Below are 20474 nucleotides of genomic sequence, written 5' to 3' on the forward strand. Positions count from 1 at the left end.
CATGCTCAATGCTTTGCTTTAACAGTAACACCATTTACCAATGGTCAGAAGTTTGGTAGTGACCACTTCTAGATACTTCGTAGTAACTATGATCTTGATAGAAACATTTGTTTTAATTCTAATGTCTGCATCTGGGCTTTTTTCTTATTTTTTACATTCACTGTTGCATGCATGCTTAACCTAAAACATGTTTATTTTGTCATTTTTGATTAAACTGTTTTTTAAACTGTTTACTGAAATACTGCTTCAGTCAAACTGTGTAAGGAGATTCAGAGAGTAGAACAGCTGCTATAGTTGTGTCTGATAGACGATCTGCTGACCGGACTTCTGCAATTTGTTAAAGAACTACATGTCTGCAAGTTATATTACCGAAATGAAGCTTGTTTTCTCAATCACAAATTACTCATTCCATTGGGTAAACTCTTTCCCAATGGTAAGAGCTTGCCCAATCTCTTTAAGCCTATGTTCTCCGAGGGCATTTATTGCAGCTGAGTTGTTTCACGTCCCCATTCTGTTCAACATCACAGCAATGCACTGATTTTTACTCGAGCCAGACAAAATACCACGTACACAAAAACACAAAAAACAGATTGCTAAATAGTCAGTTGTGCCGTTTGGGGATGAGCATGAAGTACCTTCAAACCAACAAAACGTGACTGAAGAATTGCGGTTCTTGCACTAACAGACACGTCAAACTTCTGTAGATGAGCTTTCACACATTACAAGTCCTGCTGTTAACGTGACTGAGCACTGCACAGGAAGGAAACCCCTCCTCCATCCCCCATGAACTGTGATATTGAGGAGCTTCTGTTCAGCATTATGAAGAGCCCAGAATGGGGAACATGCTCTTGCTTTGGGCCTGAAGTGTCACTCAAAACCTCATTCTGTGGTCTACTCCGGTAACAATTGCCAAACCATCTTACTTCACATGTGCCTGGGGGCTTTTGTGTTTGATGATTTATTAATGTGTGAATGAGTAAGTAAGTAATAAAGCATATACATACTAACTATGAATGTTCGTATTAAATGTCCTCAGTTTAAATTCTAAATTCTTTAATGTGCTTGAATTAACTGCGCTTAGTAAACATGATATCTGATGCATTTTACCCTACAATATCAGAGATTGAGTACAAAAAAAGTTTCATTTATTCCTCAAGCATTTGTTTTCCTGGATCATCAAAATTTGCATGGAAAAGAAAAACACAAAATGAGAGCATTTCCCACCTAAGCCAAGGTCTTCATCTAACTTTGAAAACAAAACTAATTTTCTCCATCCACTTTGATGACATCTCCTCCATGCTGTTAATGTATCACAGTGATGTGCTGAGGCATTGTCACAAACAAATTACACACACAGTATAACCACCCACTCACTAGCACTCCTCACTCACAGAGTCCATGATACTTTGTACACTCAGTCCTGTAATACTGACAAGGACAATCTGTACAGTCAGTCACACACAGAAGAAATTGTACATTTTACAATGTATTTATGAAACAATTGTTTACTCCACATTTTAAAAGTTTTGGTGGATTGTTAAAGCAGCGAAAGCAAGAGATACATTAACAAAATAGTCGTATAAGGCTGCTATTGCTTCATTTGACATCGCCAAATATTTTTAGCACTTATTCTTTCTTGCAGGTGAACTAATTTTTTTTTTCTTTCTATGGTGATTTTTTTTTATTGTAATGGATTTTGTCTGAGTTTCAAAAGACTCAGCTATATGGCATCTGACAAAACCTGTGATCGCTGCTGCCCGTAACTTACAACAAATTATTCTGATATAATTTCAATTAATATTTGCAAGCTTAACCTCATGAAGTTTGAAAAAATATTGAAGAGTCATATTAATGCTCTAAATTATACACATCAATGATAAAACATCAACTCCTCTTTGAATACTATATACCTGATGTTTATTTAGGAGGGCTTAATAGCAACAAAAATGGACACCATCTCAGTCTACTACATTAAACACAAAAGCAAAGGAATAATAAGACAGACGGAGACAATGAGACGAATGCAAAGAAAAACACAATACTAAAAGTAAAGGTCTATACCAAGCAAAAGAGGGCAATAACCTACATTTAAAATGCATTAGCTTAGCACACCATGATGCTCAGGCACGACAGACACTGAATTTTAAGAGATTATCACTAAATATACCTAGAGGAGACCTGGGCATCTAGTGAGAATAAACAAAAGTCTTTATTTTGCAAACATCAAAGTAACTCCTAGTGTACCGTCTGAGATAACTTTCTGAAATGTGCATAATAAAATGCTAAATTGACAGGAGATGGGTGGCCAGGTTATACGCATGCAGGTGAGGATGCATAGATCTGATGCTGAAATGGGGCCACAGCTTGTATTGTGGAGGCCGTCTGCACCGTCATGACCTCCTCTGACCATCAAAGTAATGCAGGATTCTCATGCATATCAGCATTTACCCCACATGCTTTCAGCCCTTTGATGTCATACATTGGTGCAGATCTGAGTCTCATAAAAGGCTTGGCAAGACCAGTTCCCAAACACAGAGACCACCTGAGGACACTGCAGTTTTATAGGAACATACTGCTCCCTGTTCTGGCTGCAGAGCAGAGGCATTATTCACTGCTGCTTCAGAGAGTGCTGTAGTCCTGGGTTAAAAAAAAAAGAGTTACTCTATATGCAAAATGCTAATTTTTCTGGGTCGTATGGAAACACTGAATAGCTTTAGATCGGTCTCTGAGTGCCTACACAGGGACTGCAGAATAAAAACACAGGAAATGGAGAAAAAAAAAACAAAAAAAAAACTTTAACATAAAGCTGGAAAAACTTAATGGACATATAGTGCCCACACACTGTCTGGATCCATCCAGGTACGCTTACACATCAAAGCAATCCATGTTTCTGTAGGAAGACAGGATGACGTCTGAAACTGCTGTTTATCTGTGTGGTGCTTTTTCTAAACAAACACTCAAATCCAGCTAAATAAACAGACCATGGTCCGTGCACGGTCAAGCAGAAACTTATTGCCCGATTTCCCGAAGCATAAAGGTTTAACATCATCTATTTTATTCAGGTCTACATATATGCTTTTAGCTAGCCCACTGTCCGTGTCGCAGGCAATAATTGTTGAAGTTCAAAATGTTGGTTCACCAAGTCCTCCAGGCAAAAGCGGCAAAGCTCCAAGGAGAGCGGGCTTCAGTGTTTAATAAAATAGTAGCTCTTGTTTTGATCCTGTGTGTCAGTGCAATGTGTCCAGGTGTTAGGGTGAATCAATGTGCCATCTGTACTGTTACATTAAACTGTGATGCTAACAGCTTCTATAAAGATGTGAGAAGAAAAAAAACAGCAAACACTGAATCTGCAATCTGCCCAGGGTTTGTTGTTACTATTTTATTTTATTAAAGCTGCACTTGATGCAAACACAAAAGTGTGACCATGGCCCACAACAAGCAACTACGATTTCTCTTCATTCAGAAGAAATCTGCCTGGAAATATAAACACATCTTGTCTTATACATATCTACTAGCAAAGGTTTTATGGATTTTTTTTTTCTGTACAGCTCCTGAACTGATGTGATCACCAAGCAAAAACCAGCAAAAACAGTTAATAAGTGGCATTTTTCATATTCATCAAAGTCCCGGCAGAATTGTAATCATTTATACCTCATCATTTAATATCCACCTTTTTATAAAAAGGTCGTGCTGGGAGCACAACCTTTTTCATGGTTGTGCTGCTGGTGAATAGTTTATGTTAGTAACTCCTAACCTACAGTTGCAGCAAAGTGACTTATTTTGGTATATAGTGAGCTGTATTTTTTGAAGGAAATGGTTAGCAGTTTACTTTTTTTCCCCTGATTATAATCAGAAACCTGCAGACATCCTCTTAAAGCTCTAACATCTCTAAGGAAGCCTACTTGTGCCACTATTTGCAGCCACACTGTTGATCAAAGTTTAACCAGAAGCTTCAGACTGAGCCACTGGTTAAGGTGGTTTATTCCTGTGATCAGTGGATTATTTCCCATCCATTACCAACCGATGAGGAATTAAGATGAAGTGTAAAGCAAAGACAGAAGGTCTCGCACAAATGAGTTTGTATAAGGAAAAAATAAAATACTCTTACAAAAACAAGATGTATTTTTCTAAGTTGAAGAAATACAATAAATTCAAGTTATTTATTTTCTAATGTAAATAAAACATACATGTCTTCTTGTACAAATCTAATTTACATATTTGAGCTTTTTTATAATTTATTAATGCTAAAAGGAGAAGATAATAGATCAAAGACCTGCTAATGATCCACAATACATATCTAAAATGTGTACGTGCCCAAGTGTCTCCAGTGGACTGTGGCTCTGTCTCCCACAGTGCTCTCCATCTGTCTCTTAACCTGCTTTAGGTGCCTCTTGCACAACACTTTCCAAATGGTGCATTTAGTACTTTAGGTTCCAAAAGATTACCTTTTTGTTTGTTTTATTTGCTACAATAAAAGTTTTCAAACACCAAAGAAAATGTATACATCTCATAAAACAACATATTTGTTCATTGAAATAATTTAGTGATAACCATTATCGTTCTGAATGTGCAAAACCATAATGGTTCTTAGCCAATGTCATATGTTTCATATGAACTTCAACTTTTTCTTTTTAAAACATTAAATGTATAAGAGCTGAATGTTAATTGATGCAATGCAAAGTCTGTGCTTATCAGCTGCACAACATAATTCACAATGTCGATTTATGCTGTATCAATATCACAAAGAACTGCAGAAAATATTATCTGACAATTATCATGCTGGTAATAGAATTGCTAATGCTTGTTGTTTAATACTGCAGGAAATTAAAGTTTCTCTTTTTTCGGAGAAGTAAGATAATCTGTCTTAATCTATCAAAAACACAGTGAAGGTAAGTACTTGTTATCGCCACATTTGCTCACGTTATTACATGCTTTCTTAATGCTATCCAGGTCTACTGTATACGTTTAGCTCAAATGGTTTTCACCATTTATAAAACATGGAAGGAAATAAGAAATTAACACAAATAAAATGGTATCAATAAAATGCAGAATACTGTAGAATTTGTTTATATGAGGAAATGTTCTAATCAATAGAGGGTTTCTCTAAATTAGAATATTTGGGGAAATCATTCAACACGACGGCATCTGAAGCAAAGAGCTAAATTATGTCATGGAAGGAGAAATTTGCTTTCTGTAGCTCATGTTTTTACAAAATGAACTGAAACTAGAAGCAAAACATGCATGTACTTTAGTGGATGTCTAATGTGAAAGTCATCATTTATGAATAAGTCATGATAAGACACAATTACATCAATGTAGATCATGTAAATGAAAAAGTGAATTTAGCATTACTAATTTTGCAAGGATTTTATTTTATATATATGTTTTTTACTCTACTTGGAAACACTTTATTCATTTTACAAATAACATATGTTTATAAATGACTGAGATATACATTTTATATTACAGATAAAATATAGAAATGTACTAAAATACACATTAGCCAAATTATCAAGACAGTCTTTAAATAATAAAAGGCAGAATTCAGTAAAACAACAAGAATGTGAAATTCAAAACTATAAATGGATTCAGTACATCTAAGCTAAAGAAGGGGAAAAAAAGCTAAAGAAGCTAAAAGAATGCAAACAATAAATCAGTGTGAAGGTCACATTCCAAGTTGCTTTAGCAGGTACACTGCATCACAAACTGATGACGTTGTCTTCCTCAGCAAAATAAGGTGCTGCTTCATAGCCCTCTTCTCTCAGAGGCAGCTGTTGAAGAGATTTTGTTCTTTGAAAGACTTGTTTTCATTTTAAAGAAGAAGAATCCTAAACACTTGCATTTAAATAAAGACCAATTTTCTTATAGGGCAGAAAGACCTCAGGAAAATTGTTGTTGAATATTGCGATTGATAAAGTGTAATTAACCCACATTTTCTTCAAGTTTCTCCTTACCACCAACATAATATCCCAACCCCTCTTTCTTAACTTAATGATCTTGTCCAATAAAAACATCTAGCTAATTTAAGGTACATTCTGATCAGTCAGATTAGGAGTGAATGCGTATTGTCATGGATCTTTATCTCTTAGGTGTCTGTTTTGGTCTTGCCTTATTATGTTATACATTTAATGCCTGTTCATGTTTTTAAAAGCAAAAATTGTGAAAAAATGTTTTTGTTTTTTTTAAATGGTCGACTTAGACATGCATATTTCTCATTGTGTCATCTTGTGATAACAAATTAGGCAAAACATATTTTGTAAACATGAGAAAACTAAAGTTGTAAGTGATTGTTTTATTCTTATCAAAACATACATGGCAGTTTTTCTTAGCTTATTTTATTTTTTGCTGTTTGATTTTATTATTTTCTAGAAATTCAAAAAGAATCACGGATATATGGGTTGGTTTCTTTCAATTAGTAAAAGGATATTTAGTAAAACTTTGCTCTATAAAGAAAAATTAAAATACTAACAACTAAGTAATTAACTTCTCGGATGGCTTGACTTTTTCATGTTTTTTTTTTTCTTTTCTGCATTTTTAAATCAAGCGGTTTATTTTTCCCTCCTGCCTTTATCTGAGAAGTGTGTGCCAAGTGAGACAGCCGTCTGTATTACAACTCATACACAGAAGGACTTTCCAGGTCTCCAACTGAGGGACAGCCTTTCAGTTTTGAGTTATTAGATTTTGTTTGCAATAGAATAAAGGGATTCACCAAACTGTGCCAGATCTTACGACAGAAAAATCAATGGGCTGCAAAGCCATCAAGCATTCCCCTAATGTTTCCGCCTATATCTGAAAGAGTTCAAAGTACTATGCAAAGTCTAACTAAAGCTTACACATACTAAGGTAAAATTTGTTATTCACAAAAACTAACATACTGTAGAATGAATCAGTGGAATAATTTGTACAGGCAATAGGAGTCCTGGAGGTTTTCTACAGTAACCTGCAAGAAGACATACAATCATAAAATCCCACCATTCAAGTTTGAGACAACCCAGTCACAAATATTTACCCCAAACACCAACATGACCCCAATAACTCAGCTATCACCAACAGTGCAATGTCTCATAAGTCACAGGCACATGTCAACCCCAACAGTCAGCGCCAAGCCATTACTCACACATGCTACTCTGTTGCTGTAATTCACCAGGGCTGTCTGCACTCAGCTGCTGTGCATCATGATTAATGTAGCTTTGTCTTTGCAGTTTTAACACCTTTATCACATTTGACAATCATAAGTTACTTAAGCCAATTGGAAAAACTGCACTGTATTTCATGGTGGCAACTGAAGTTGTTCAAGATTGAATTTAAAGGGAAAGCTAAACGGGATAAAAAGCCTTTTTCTTTCTCAGCACAAAGCACATAATGAATTTAGATTGTAGGTATGAAAATGTGTGTTGTGTGCTTGGAATAGTGTCTATGCTATAAAGACAGCCATAAATCTATATAAAATAAAATTCTGGAAAAAAAAAAAAAAAAAGAGAGAGATCACATAAGGCAAACCTTATCTTGTGACCATCTTGTGAACAGAAAGCTATTTTTATTTGCAAACCAAATCAATACCATCCGGTGTCAAAATTAATAAAAGTATAATGTATTTAGACAATGCAATTGAGAAGTGGTGCAAGGAAAAAAAAGTGCAACGTGTTTAAATTGATGTACAATGTGTTAGCCGACGAAGGCAAAAACAGGCATGCCACATTTTGCAGAACCAAAGGTTTTTTTTTTATACAGTTTTGCAACAAGATTCAAAAACGATAAAAATGACTCACTGAACTGTTCTCATAAAGGTCAACTACCAACTTAGATGGATATTTGCTTTTCCACAAATAAGAATAACTTTTAAGGAAGGCCTTGAGGATCAACACTGACAGTTTACAACAGCCTTAACACAGACATGAGAATAATGACTATAATTTTCTACAGCTGCACTTATGGTGTACTTTAGTGATTAACTAAGAAATGTGTAGTGCTGAAAGGCTTCCCTGCATACAATCCTAAACCAAACCAAAAAAATTTTAACTTGAGTTTCACAGTCAAAGTTAACATGTACAAGAATAAAATTTGCTAAATGCAAAAACATCTCTGCTTGATTCATAGATAAGTTTAAATGCTCTCTCACTGACATCATAAAAAGCTAACTTGTTTCCCAATAGACAAACATCACTCTTATAGAACTGAGTGCAGTAAGCTGTAAAATCCTGCAAAAAGAGGACTTTTGCAAGCCATTAGAAATGCACTGGTCAATAATTTATCACCTTGGATATGGAGTTATTTTATGATTAAACTTTAACTGACAAAGAATCCCAATCTGGAACAATGTTAAAGTAATTCCAATCAATGCTAGCATATGTTTTGAGCTCACCAGATTTAAAGTGCATTAAGTGTCACATGGTCTATATTAGTATTTTGATTAATTACAACTAGATTTACTTGCGCCTCTGATGTACATGACCCAATATTAAGAGGTTAACCTGGCAGCATCAGATATTTGGTCCCATCAGGAGTTTCTCAACAAGGAGTTTTAACATGATTCCCGAACACAAGGCTATTGTTGCTTAAAAAGTAACCATAATGTTTGTCAGTGTGGCAGCTAAAACACACATGGACTTAGTTGTTTCTCAAGGTATATCTGACTCACACAGACAAGTACAATCTTTAATAAACTGTCGTCTTGCACCTGCTGACCATGCTTTCATTCTGAGTAATAGGGGTAAGCTAATGTTAGCATGATTACTCTCGCTTTTGATATGAATATTTAATGTCTTGTTTCACATCATATTCCAAAACACTTTCAGTTACTTGTGTGAAAACAAACTTACAAAGCCAGCTATGCCCCTGCTTTACAAACCTTTAGCTGTGCTTCGACTGCTGTAAAATTGATTGACAAATGTTTCAGCTGCTCTCTGAGAAGTTACGACAACATCGCACTGAGACGCAGATACAGCAGTCAATGAAGTTTCTGGATCACAGTATCAAGGATCAGAACAGGAGATCTTTGCTATCAATAAGTCATAATAGAAAGTACAGTTGTGTCTGCCGATTAAGTTGGGTGACTTTTAATTTTTACAACAAACCAAAATCTCCATTTTGTGCCTGTAACTCTGTGATAAAGCAGGTTTCAGTGCTGTTGTGACTTCAATTCACTTCTCAAAGGGTTTACTTGTATTTTGCACAGTAAAACCATAACAATACCACAAGTACATTCATACTAGCTTAAATTTTGAAGACAATCATTATCGATGTCGTCATCTGTTTCAGCCCCAGCTTAAAGTTAGCATCCATCAACGCTTGATGGATGCTACAGTCATATTCTGGCTCAAGCATATAACGGTGACTTTTTTGTAGTCAGAACACTCCCTGCACAAAAACTCTATTCCTCAAGTAAAAGGGTGCTGATAGGAGAAAACTGCAAATACACCGAAATCTGTTAAAAGTAGCTCATGCAACAGAGGGATTACTACCCGAAACAAGCCAACCGGAAACTCAGATCTTTCCTGTATAGGGGTCTCTCAATTGTTCAAAAGGAAATCTACCTCTGGCCATTTACTTTAAAGAAAGCAGCACTAAAGTAGGACATTTTGAGTGAAACTCACTTGAAGCTGCAATCTGCAATCTCATGTTAGGAAGGCTTTTAGTGCATTCCTATGTCTATGTCCAAGTCTATAAATGAGACCTTAAAAAAATCATGTCAATCTAATGTCACACTCTAATTTGAACAAATAATTAACCAATCTGTCTTTGCTTCATGCAATAGGTCCATTTAACAGTTTCTGGTGACAAAAAAAGAAGCAGGCGTTCTACTGTTTGTACTGTTTGCGGCGCCCCCCAGGGGCCGCAGCCCCAGGCACCCCGTCTTCACTGTTGTCTTCTTTGGATGGGCTGTACTGAAACAAAATTTAGTTGTGCTTCTGGACAATAACAATGAAAGCATTCTGATTCTTCTGGTTCTGGTAGTAAAAAATTCTGGGTGCGGAGGGATCAAATAAAAAGATCGCAGCATCCTGACTAAGAGAACTTTAAACCCAAGGACACACAGACTGCAGACATTTCAAGGGAAACCCATCCATTTTCTGCAGTACACGTGCAGCTGCCCAACATGAGGACACAAACTCTTTTTTTTTTCTTTTTTTTTTTTTTGTGCTTGTTACAAAGCACTCAACAGCTTACTGCACCAAACTAAACCCCTGCAGCATACCTCTCCTGTGCTTTCTTCTTGGACCGGAGCCCATGGGCAGGCAGGCACACATCGCCGTACGGGAGAACGCACACACCTACACACATGTACGAACACACACGATAACACAGCCTACAACAAACACCCACACTCAAACACGCGGTTAACGTGTTCGACCGGGCACAGGTGACTGTCACAAGCTCTGGGAAACGCAGGAAAATGTTGCTTCAGGGTGTTGCCCGCTGTGGCAACTGCAACAGATGAAACTGCAGCAGCAGCAGGACAGGAAAGGTAAGTTAAAACAGAACCAAACGTTAAATAAATGTCTCTATGCATGTTTAAGCAAAAGCACATCCTTCAAACTTTAGTTATAAATGACAGCTTTTTCTCCTCTTATAGAATAAGTCAAAGTAAAAAAATAAAAAAAAAAAAAGCAAGGACCATAAGACACTCGTACACATGAGACAAACTGAAAAAGTCAGGAAAGAGAAAGAGTGAAATACATGCCTGCATAATAAGGTATGCAGAGAAGGTTTTCAATGCAGCAGCTGCAGCGGCAGCAGCAGTGTTAACCGCATCAACAGCAGCTCTCAGACGGTCAGAGAGATCTGGAGAGGTTGATGCACTACCTCGCTAGCATACTGCATGACAATGTTAAACGCCGCTGCATGCAGAAGGTATGGCACTTGTTTCCCAGTAGGATCAGACAAGCGCAATCATCCCGACTCGCACTAACAGAACAAAGTGAGGAGAGAGGAAAAGAGAGGGGAGAGCGTGAAGAGAGAGAACGATACCAGAGACATGTAGATTCACGCCTAGCAATGATACCGTTTCAGAACCCCCTACAAAAAATAAATAAATAAAAAATACACACCCACCTCAGTCTGAAGCCGATTGCTGACGCAGTGACCAGAAGGGAGGGATGGATGCAGAGCAGCAGCCGAAATCCAAGATAAAGAGCAGGAAAGCAGAAAGCAGAGAGCAGAGGAGAGGGATGCGAGAGTGGAGACTGCGAGATCCACCGTGAACAAGATTATGCGCGAGAACAGCATGTATGTCTGACACGAGACCATGAGGCAGAACGAAAGTGCAAATAGAGGGGAAAAGAGAAGAGAAAGACTATAGGCGATGAATAGAAGTGACAGAAGAAACGTGCAAGCTTGGAGTCACTGAGCAGAGCAGATGAGAAAGGAAATGCCCCTCCCCTCTCTCAGCCACACACCTCCTCATACACTTTCAGCATGTGAGTAAGCATGCATTCAGTCAGCCAGAGTCCCTGTAAATAGTTCTGCAACAATTTGTAGTGTTTTACAAAAAAAGACATTCATGACCCTTTGAATGTTTAGCACATTTTGTTCCATTACAACCAAAAACTTTATGCATTTTATTGGAATTTTATGTAACGGACCAACAAGAAGTAGTACACAAGTGTAAAGTGAAAAGAAAATGATACAAGATTTTTATACGCGTTTACAAATAAAAACCTGAAAAGACTGACGTGTTTGTATTCAGCGACCCTCGAGTCTGAAACCCCTAAATAAAATCCAGTGAGAATCATCATTATGCGGCAGACGCAAGACACAACAAACCTACCAAGACGTGCTGACCTGTTGACCATGGAGAAGCAGCATTCAGCTTCTATGCACCACAACTCTGGAAGAAACTTCCAGAAAACTGCAAAGATGCTGAAACACTGAGTTCCTTTAAATTAAGGCTAAAATTGAACCTGTTAAAAGTTGCCTTTGACTAGGAGTAAGTGATCGACATGTCTGATGTATTTTACTTGATGATGTTGACAATGACATTTGACAAATTGAAAGTTTATTGCCTGTTTCATAATTGGTTACTGTATTATGCGTGTATTAGCACTTTGACCAGCATTGTTGCGATACAAATAAACTTGACCTAACATGACTGGCCAGGCAAGGGTAGCATTAATCAAAGCAGCAGCCAAGAGACCCCTGGTAGAAAGCTGTAAAAAATAAACCTGTTTGCAGTTTTCACAAGTTATGTAGGGGACACAGCTGAAACGTGGAAGAGGATTCTCTGGTAAGATGAGAACCAACATGCAAAATGCTGCATGTGCTCGTCACCCTGAACACTGGTGGTGTCAGAATCATGCTGGGGAATGTTTCTGTTTAGCAGGGACAGGGAAGCTGATCTGAGTTGATGGGAAATTTGTTTGGGTTGAAAAATAGAGCAGTTCTGGAGGAAAACCTGTTTGAAGCTGTGAAATACTCTAGACTGAGGCAAAGGTTCCCCTGTCAGAAGTACTGATGTAAACATGGTTATTAGATCAAAGCACATTTCATTTGTTAGAATGGCTCAGTCAAAGTCCAAGAGCAAATCCAATTGAGATTCTGTGGTAAGACGTGTAACCTGCTGCTCACTATTTTCATCCAGTCAGACATAGCTTAATCTATTTGACCATTCAGACTGGATAAAAAGCTGTAGTTATACGTGATAATTTGCTTGAAGATTTCTGTCTTTTACAGAAAAGTTCATTCTTATCCCTCATTGTCGTTCTCTCCTTCTTAATGATGTAAAGCTTCACATCATTAAGAATGGCAATCATATTAAATCCTATTAAAATACATTGTAACATGGCAAAATACGAAAAAGTGAATACTTTTGCAAAGTTCTGTAAATTCAATAAACAACATTAATGTCAGATTTAGTTTGATGTCATCTCAGTTTTAGGAATCTGGATATGTTGTACTGCTCAAAATGATTATAGGTCAGAGAAGAGAGGGTTGCATATGTTTTAGGAGCTCCAAGAAATAAAAGTTAATATAGTGTATCACATAAAAGGGAAGAAACACAAGCACACATACCTGTATGCTGAAAAGCCTTTACCACAAAATCCACCTCAGATATCTTAAACCTTCATGACAGCCCACTCACAACCTCATGGAGACATCCAGAGAGACAATTACTTCTCCATGGGAATCAATACATGGATATGATATAAACTTCTGAACATCAAATCCGATTACTGTGCGACATGGTTTGAATTTTAAAGGCCGTATTAACGACTGCAGCTTCTGAGAAGCTGGCCCCACCCAGCAAACAGTATTTGCAAATGATGCAAGCACAAATCGATCAGTTATAAAACCACGGCACTCAAAAAGCTGATAGAGGTTTAACTTAATGTTATTGCTGTTTAAACAACATTTATGAAACAGACTGCCAGAGTATTTCTAAAAGGATAGCATGAGTGCAGGAGCTAATCGTTAACCTTAGAATTAACAGAATGTTGATGGTCTGAGGTTTTGTTTTCCCCTCTCACCTTACTGCAAAGTTTACCTGACACGAAAAAATCTCTGGAACTGCCTTGCAGTCCTCTCACGATGCCGTCTGACTGGGAAGATTTTTTTCTTCTGGTGTTGAATTTGAGGCAGACGTAATTGAATGCTCCATTCCATTTGTTACATTAAGAGTGGAAAATCACCTGCCACCTACTGATGACGCCACAACACACAGAGAATTTCTCTGAATCCATATGCATCTGAAAAAACTTTTAGCAACAGGGCATGGTTTGCCATTGATATTATGGAGTGCATGAATTTGTCACATTAATTCACACATGGACCAAATATAAATGAACAAAACTAAGTAACGCAAGAGGAAGTATTTTCAAAAAAATGTCCTTCAAATTGTCTAATCTAGAACTTCACGATGATGTTGGACTGTCCAGTCTTTTTGCTCCTTGTCCAGCCTTCATACAGTGCCATTTGGAAGTTTAAAAACACTATCAGTGACAAAAATATTGTGTTAATTTTGGCTTTTGCTGCATTTCAACCATTTTTTTTCTGGATGAAATGGTTTCTACCATTTATTTCTTCAATTTCTAAGTGTCACTGATTCTGCAAACACAACTAGCCCACCCACAGCTGAAGTTCATTTATCAGTTCTGCCTCGTCGCACTGCAGCACAACATGCCCGATGCATGTATATAGATTGAAGTGATACGCATAAAAAGAAGCAGGTTTTACCTCCATAAAACCTAAAGTTGGCACACAGCAGTGTTTGTGTTCAAGCTCATGAACCGCAGTAGGGCTGCCACTGAAGGAAAATTCTTCAGTTTCCATTTCTGTCAGGAAAATGGAGACAAACTTCCTGTAGTGCCTGCCAGTTATAAAAACAATGACAAGGTTCTTTGGGATGTGTCAACGACAAACTTTGGCGTCAGCAACTTTTTATAGTCAATCTTAATAACTGCAGCCCTACCAGGCAAATGAAGCTGCTGGAATGTCCCCGTCCGCAACCCTACCGAGCATTTCTGGACTTGGTTTATGTCAGCAAAACAACTGGCTTAGACGAGCACTACCACTTCTCAGGATTCTAATATGCAACCAAAACTGACCAGAAATGTTTAAATAGAAAGTGGATCATTTCTCTGCAACCTGCTAAGAGGCATTTAACTAAGTATTAGCAGTATATATTTGAACCTGTGTGTATAATTCAGGAAGGTTTTGTATTTAAATCAAATCTGTCCTCCCAATTCTTATTTTTAAAAGTGAACCAAAGTTGTTTGCTTTTTGTATCATTCCACTTTGGAAAAAGAATTATTCCAATGAGTCATAGAAAACCCAAAACAAATAAATCTTCCATATGAAGAGCATTGGTAAACTTCTAACCATCACTGTATGTTGTGTGTGACTAAATCAAATGTTTGTCAGACAAATGCATAAGGAAAAGGCTGATGCACCTGTGATTGGACCAGGTGCTTGCAATCCTGCTATGTTTTAAACCAGCTCAGCCATTTAGGAAACACTCAGACCATCATTTTCTGCTGCTATATAAAGAAAAAGCTTATAAAGCTCTTACGACTTATCAAGCAGAGGAGAAAAAAGTGATGTCACCAGAAGAAAAATGACATTCACCCATTTCTCTAGTACTTTTCCACTCGGTAAAAATCTGTCGTTTAATGCATTCCCTGTGAAGCTGCTTATGATTTTCTTTTTTAATGACACTGGCCATTCAGATTCATTGTTAAACTCTTAGGTTAAACACCAAATGTTTAACAAGACAAGTAATTTTCACATCTTGGAAGACACAGAGATAGGTTTTCACCTTTAGCTTCACTCTTCTTGTTAACACAGAGTCACGATTCCTTTTTTAGCTCCTGACCCAGTAAATAAGACAGCCAAGAAAGGTATTCACAGACGCTGTCAACACATTTCAGGGACTACACTAGTTGGAGTTTTGACATCCACAAAAATAAAGTGTTTACCCTGGTGTCTGTTTTATGCGACAGGTAATGCCGTCATGTGTGCATCCACAGAATGTGTATTTTTATTGAAGACAAAATGTATGAATGATCCAGCTTTAAACCGGTCATTAATACAATGTTGGCAGTTTGACAACAATTTATTTCCAACAGTGGATGTGAAAATAAGCCAGCATCATGAGCCTTACCAGTTTTAGGTCTTTTTGCATGTTTTGTACTTCAATTTGTGTCTCTGGCTCTAAAGTATGCCAAAGCAATTTAACAAAACCACCCAGCCATTTTTTGGCAATAAGTCAATGTATTTTTGGTATCTGGAAAATGAGCCATTTTAAAAACCTTAGAATGTAACGTCACTAGTCAGACAGCACTGCCCCCCACCTAGCAACCAAGGCGAAGATCAGCCTGTCACCTAGCAAGCCAAGTGGAGCTTCGGGACATTTGGTTGCATAACAGCTGCTGGAAAAGAGTTTTGTTGAATTGCCATGCAGAGACCACTTCTTGTTGGTTGTGCAGGATGCTCTACTTCTGCTTTTCACAGTTGTATAAGTGCACATCTGTTTGCAGCCTTTTTTACATGCAAGAGTAAATGCTGATTTGGTGGGGCGTGACCAGCAGCTTATTTGGTTTTAAAGTGACCCAAAATGGCTTGTTCTGAAAGCAGCTCAAAATAGGCAAAATTGAGCAGACACTACAAAACCTTTGTCACAATACCGTATCTATTAACAAGAATCTTCTTTATTGTATCTTAACTTGATTTGCTACAATTGTGACTGAAATAAAGCAACAATAACTTGCAGCACAAGAAAACTAATAGATGATATTAAATCAGAAACACATTCTGATCAGGACCCTTTCTTGAAACCTGAAACAGACTAAAGTAAAAATAATTCTTATGGAAAACAGAGCTGTTGCAAAACAAAGCAATAAGGTAACATGGACTAACTACCATTGCTGTGGCCAACAGTAAAAGATAAGACTTCCTATGTCTACCAAAATTGAGTAAAACAAAGAAGTCTGGAAATTGACACCTGCATCACTAAGTTGGACGATGCCACAAATCTGTAAGTGTTCTCTTGCTTATCCTTTTGAGTAACAGGACAGCTTACCAATTACCCAATCTCTACGAGTTTGACGTTTAAGTGCAGTGTTTACTTTTTGGTCTACAAATTGTTACAAACATACTGGTAGACCTAGAGAAGATTCATTCAGTTACAAAGCTACTGTGGTTCCAATATGTCAAATGACCTATAATGTCAATACCATTCCAAAAGCAAGAGCCAAGTCAGTTAATGTGTTGCTTATGATGTAACGCATGTTACTGCATGATAAAACTCCAACTGCTTGTAAAAAAACAAAAAAAAAAACAAAGAAAAAAACAAAACAAGTGAGCCGTTTCTGTTTTTATTGCAGACAGGCCATTGTGAGTAAGGGATCTAATCAGGAGATGCAAAACACAGCAGTCTAATTGCATCATTAGCTAAACCACTGACTCAGTCGGAGACTATAGCCTCACCCCTCCCCCAACCCACCGTCTTCTGCCCCATCCAGAAATAGGGAGCCAGGCCTCCAGCTCTTTACTGTACAGCTGCTCAAGCAGAATAATTCTAGCATGTTATGTGCAACAGCGCAAAATGTTAACGTTCCAGAAATATCCAAATGAAAAAAAAAGAAAAGAAAAAAATAAAATAAAACGCACATTAATGAGCCTGTGCTATGTGTTGTCATCAAGATGGTTGTCAAGAAAGTCATTTTTATGCTCACATTGTATCCTGGAAAAGATTATCTTGAGCTTGGATACATAATGTAATGATGTTTCCACAACATGTAAGGCATGGTCCTGTCTAAAGTGACTAAGCTCAGCTAGCCTGAACTTTCCAGATTGTAGCCAGGGGTATTCATCACACACAGGTGCACCTTCGTAGTTTTGACATCATGTGATTTTAACAAGAGCAACCTCTCTTGATGCACTGAAATTGGTAAAGCAACCAGTCTTTTTTTAGACTTACTGCTGTTCTGGTAGTAAAAGCCGGTAAAAGAACCAACTGACTTGCTTTCTAATTTGAATGACCCCTGCTTTCTGCAGGTCAGTTTAGCATGCCTCGAGAGAAGCGCTTCCTATCTGAACAGAGCCAGCCCAGGTCTGCTCAGGGCTTGAAGAACAATTCGATCTGGGGCCTCACTTCCACTTCAATCCATCACAAAGCACCAAAAATTTCTCTTTTGAATTGTCCGAGACTCGTTTGTTTTTAAATGTAATCATCCCTATAAAGTTTTATGCCAACAATTAAACTGGGGTAATCACATAAAGTGCATTTGCTTGATCTACAGATGTTTCAAATTACTTATTACACAAACCTCTGTTAAATAAGGTGAAAAGGTTGGACAAACCAGTTAAATGTATTCTGCTCTAGCATATATTGACCATTTAGTGGTTTCTGCATGCATGTGACTCCAGCACAGAGAAACAGAAATTCTTAAAAAATTATTAGTAATGTTATATTATGACCGAGATGAAAACATTTCCTTGAAAGGCCTCTGATTAGCGAAGTCATATACTGAACCTTTTTTTCCTCTTCAATAAATGCAAAAACACAAACAACAGTTGTCTTATACAGTTTAGAAACATTTAAACCAGAATCATATCTGACACACTTTTATGCAACTTAATAAAAATCTGGCAAATGTTAAGGACATGTTTTGAAGCATAACGGGGATCATTGTTATTTCTTAATTTTCAGTTTAAGTCAAAACTACCAACTCTATTGCAGTATTTTTTTTTCTACTGTGCTTTTTGTCAGAGAGAAAAAAAGATCTGAATTGTTCAAAGCCAATTTTTCCAAAAAAAAAAAAAAAAAACAGCATCGGACAGAAAAAAATCTCATCAGTGCATCTCTACTGTTGACATGACAATCAAGCGTATTTACTGCCAAGTGATTATAGTTAATACTTTGTCAGCTCTTTGAAATACAAAGTTTGCTTTTTAATCGTCTTTAATGCTCATTCTTTATGCTCATTCTGATGTTACAGAATGTGATAAGACATTTCATAGTGTGTAGCAACTCATTTTAAAGGGGGTAGAATCTAACCCCTTTATCACAACATGATCAATGTTGTAATCATGACATACATCATGTTGTGATATCACAAAATCACTTTGTGAAATATCGCAATCACTAAGGACAGCCTGAGTTCAGTGTTTGGTTGGTTTTATTATCCCATGTAAACTGCATTCAATCTCCTTGCCAATAATATATTTGGTGAGTTGGTCATATTGACTTTACTATCAATATGCACAAAGTACTGTTTGGAATGCAATAATGATTTGTTAAAGTCAGTAAGCTAAAGATTACGTCAAGCAAATGAGAATCCCAAATGAGAAAAAGTGAGGAACTTGAGGATTTACAATCCACAAGTTTGTAAATCTTGTATATTATATTAATCTAAATTATGAATACATGATGAGCCATGTCATGCACTGATCTTGGTCCACTGTTTATGTCATTTTTCAATAGGACTTGAAAAATCCTATTTTTCTCTACTATGACATGTATAAATGCCAAGCATTGTACCACAGTGGTTGATTAGTCTGCAAACTGACATGACCTAAACACCATTAAAAATGCACAGTAGGGGTCTCAAACTCCAGTCCACAAAGCTGCTGTCTTGAAAATTTAGACGCATCTCTGGTCATACACACCTTAATCAAGAAGCTAAATTTCCTCCTTATCATGCAGCCAAGCTCTGCTAATTAAGTCGTACCTGAGAGATGTGTGTTGAGGAAGACACAGATCACTTTTTTCAGTTTTCTGGAAAGCTAAAATTTGGGGTTTCTTTAGTAGTCAGCCATATTAATCAAAAATAACCAAAAAGAAACATTTTAACATGTTCATTTGTGTGTTTTGAATCCATTTATGAGTTACACTTGTGCTGCACAGAGGGCCCAAAGTAGCAGCTAGGTTTGGTTACACCTTGAGACGGCTCTGTGTCTGAGCTCGGTATTAGAGATCTTTCCCCTGCAAGTGCAGCACGCGGTGTACCAGAAGAGAACTTGCAGTTTATTCACTGCCTATGTAAAGAGACAGAAGTGAAAATAACACCTTTGATTATTCTTGTTGAGGGTGCAAAAGTAAATGTCAAGGCATCACCTTGACAACCTCCATCACTGACATCTCTTTACATCAGGTTATGTTGGAAAATGCTTCTGTTAGTTTTAGAATTATACTCTTTCCTGTTAGAATAGGGTTGTTTTTTCCCATCTCAAGAAATATGACTAAGCTTCCTGTGTCACACAGAGACGTCTCAGCCTGCATAGCACAGCACTTCTAACCTGGCCTCTGCCGCACCGCATTAGCGACAGCGATCATAGAGCCCAGCCTCACTCTGCAGCTACAGCATCTGCTGAGGATGGAGAGCTTCTGGAACTGACGGCTCCACGTCGCCTCACATCTGCAGAGCGCCGTCTCAGTGTGTTGAAGATATGACGTCCCGCCGCTTCGTGCGTTCAGCGGGTAACGCATCTCTTAACTGTGAGCGCGTGTACTGGAAACAGACGTCGCTCGACCGTTACTCTCCCCGGGCTATGAAGCCAATCAAATTTGGCCTGGACTGCAGCGAACTCGATGCGGTCCACTCAGAACAGTGAGCGAGCTAATCAGTGGCTAATACAGCAACCCGAGTACGGTAATGATGTTAAACCCTGTCCGGGTCGCTGTGGGGCGAGGAGGAACGTCCTGATCTCGTCTACATTTCGACACCATTCGCTGTAACTTACCGTCACAAACGCTGCGTTCACAATAAATCTCGGATTTGAACATGACTGAACTCATATGTGGCGTTTATAGGAGTCGAAATAACCCGAATAACACATGCGAGTCATAGAGGGAAAAACACCTTTCTCCCTACCTTTGACAGAATCCTGCTCTTCCTTCTCGGCTGGGGTGAAGACCCTCTGAATTTTGTTGCTCTTACACAGCCACCATGCGCTGCGTCTAAGCCCCGCCCTCTCGCTCTGAGCGGAGTCCTATTGGCCCGTTAAAACACAACTGCAGACGAGCCAAAGCTCTTCAT

General features: G+C 37.8%; 1 protein-coding gene across 4 annotated transcripts in view; it reads right to left on the reverse strand.

Moving 5' to 3' along the window:
- kcnab2a (potassium voltage-gated channel subfamily A regulatory beta subunit 2a) overlaps positions 1-20412 on the reverse strand; it is a 90293-nt gene extending 69881 nt beyond the window's left edge. For 2 of the 4 annotated variants that reach the window (XM_007549624.2, XM_007549606.2), the window contains exon 1: positions 20310-20412. The gene's annotated coding sequence lies outside the window, so the exon portion shown is untranslated. Of the gene's footprint in view, positions 1-10968; positions 10990-11052; positions 11352-20309 lie in introns of those variants that run through there. The other 2 variants (XM_007549597.2, XM_016670520.1) reach the window with 2 other exon arrangements.
- Positions 20413-20474: the final 62 nt, after the last annotated feature.

This window comes from Poecilia formosa, unplaced genomic scaffold, assembly GCF_000485575.1.
Source record: "Poecilia formosa unplaced genomic scaffold, Poecilia_formosa-5.1.2 Scaffold2, whole genome shotgun sequence".
NCBI lineage: Eukaryota > Metazoa > Chordata > Actinopteri > Cyprinodontiformes > Poeciliidae > Poecilia > Poecilia formosa.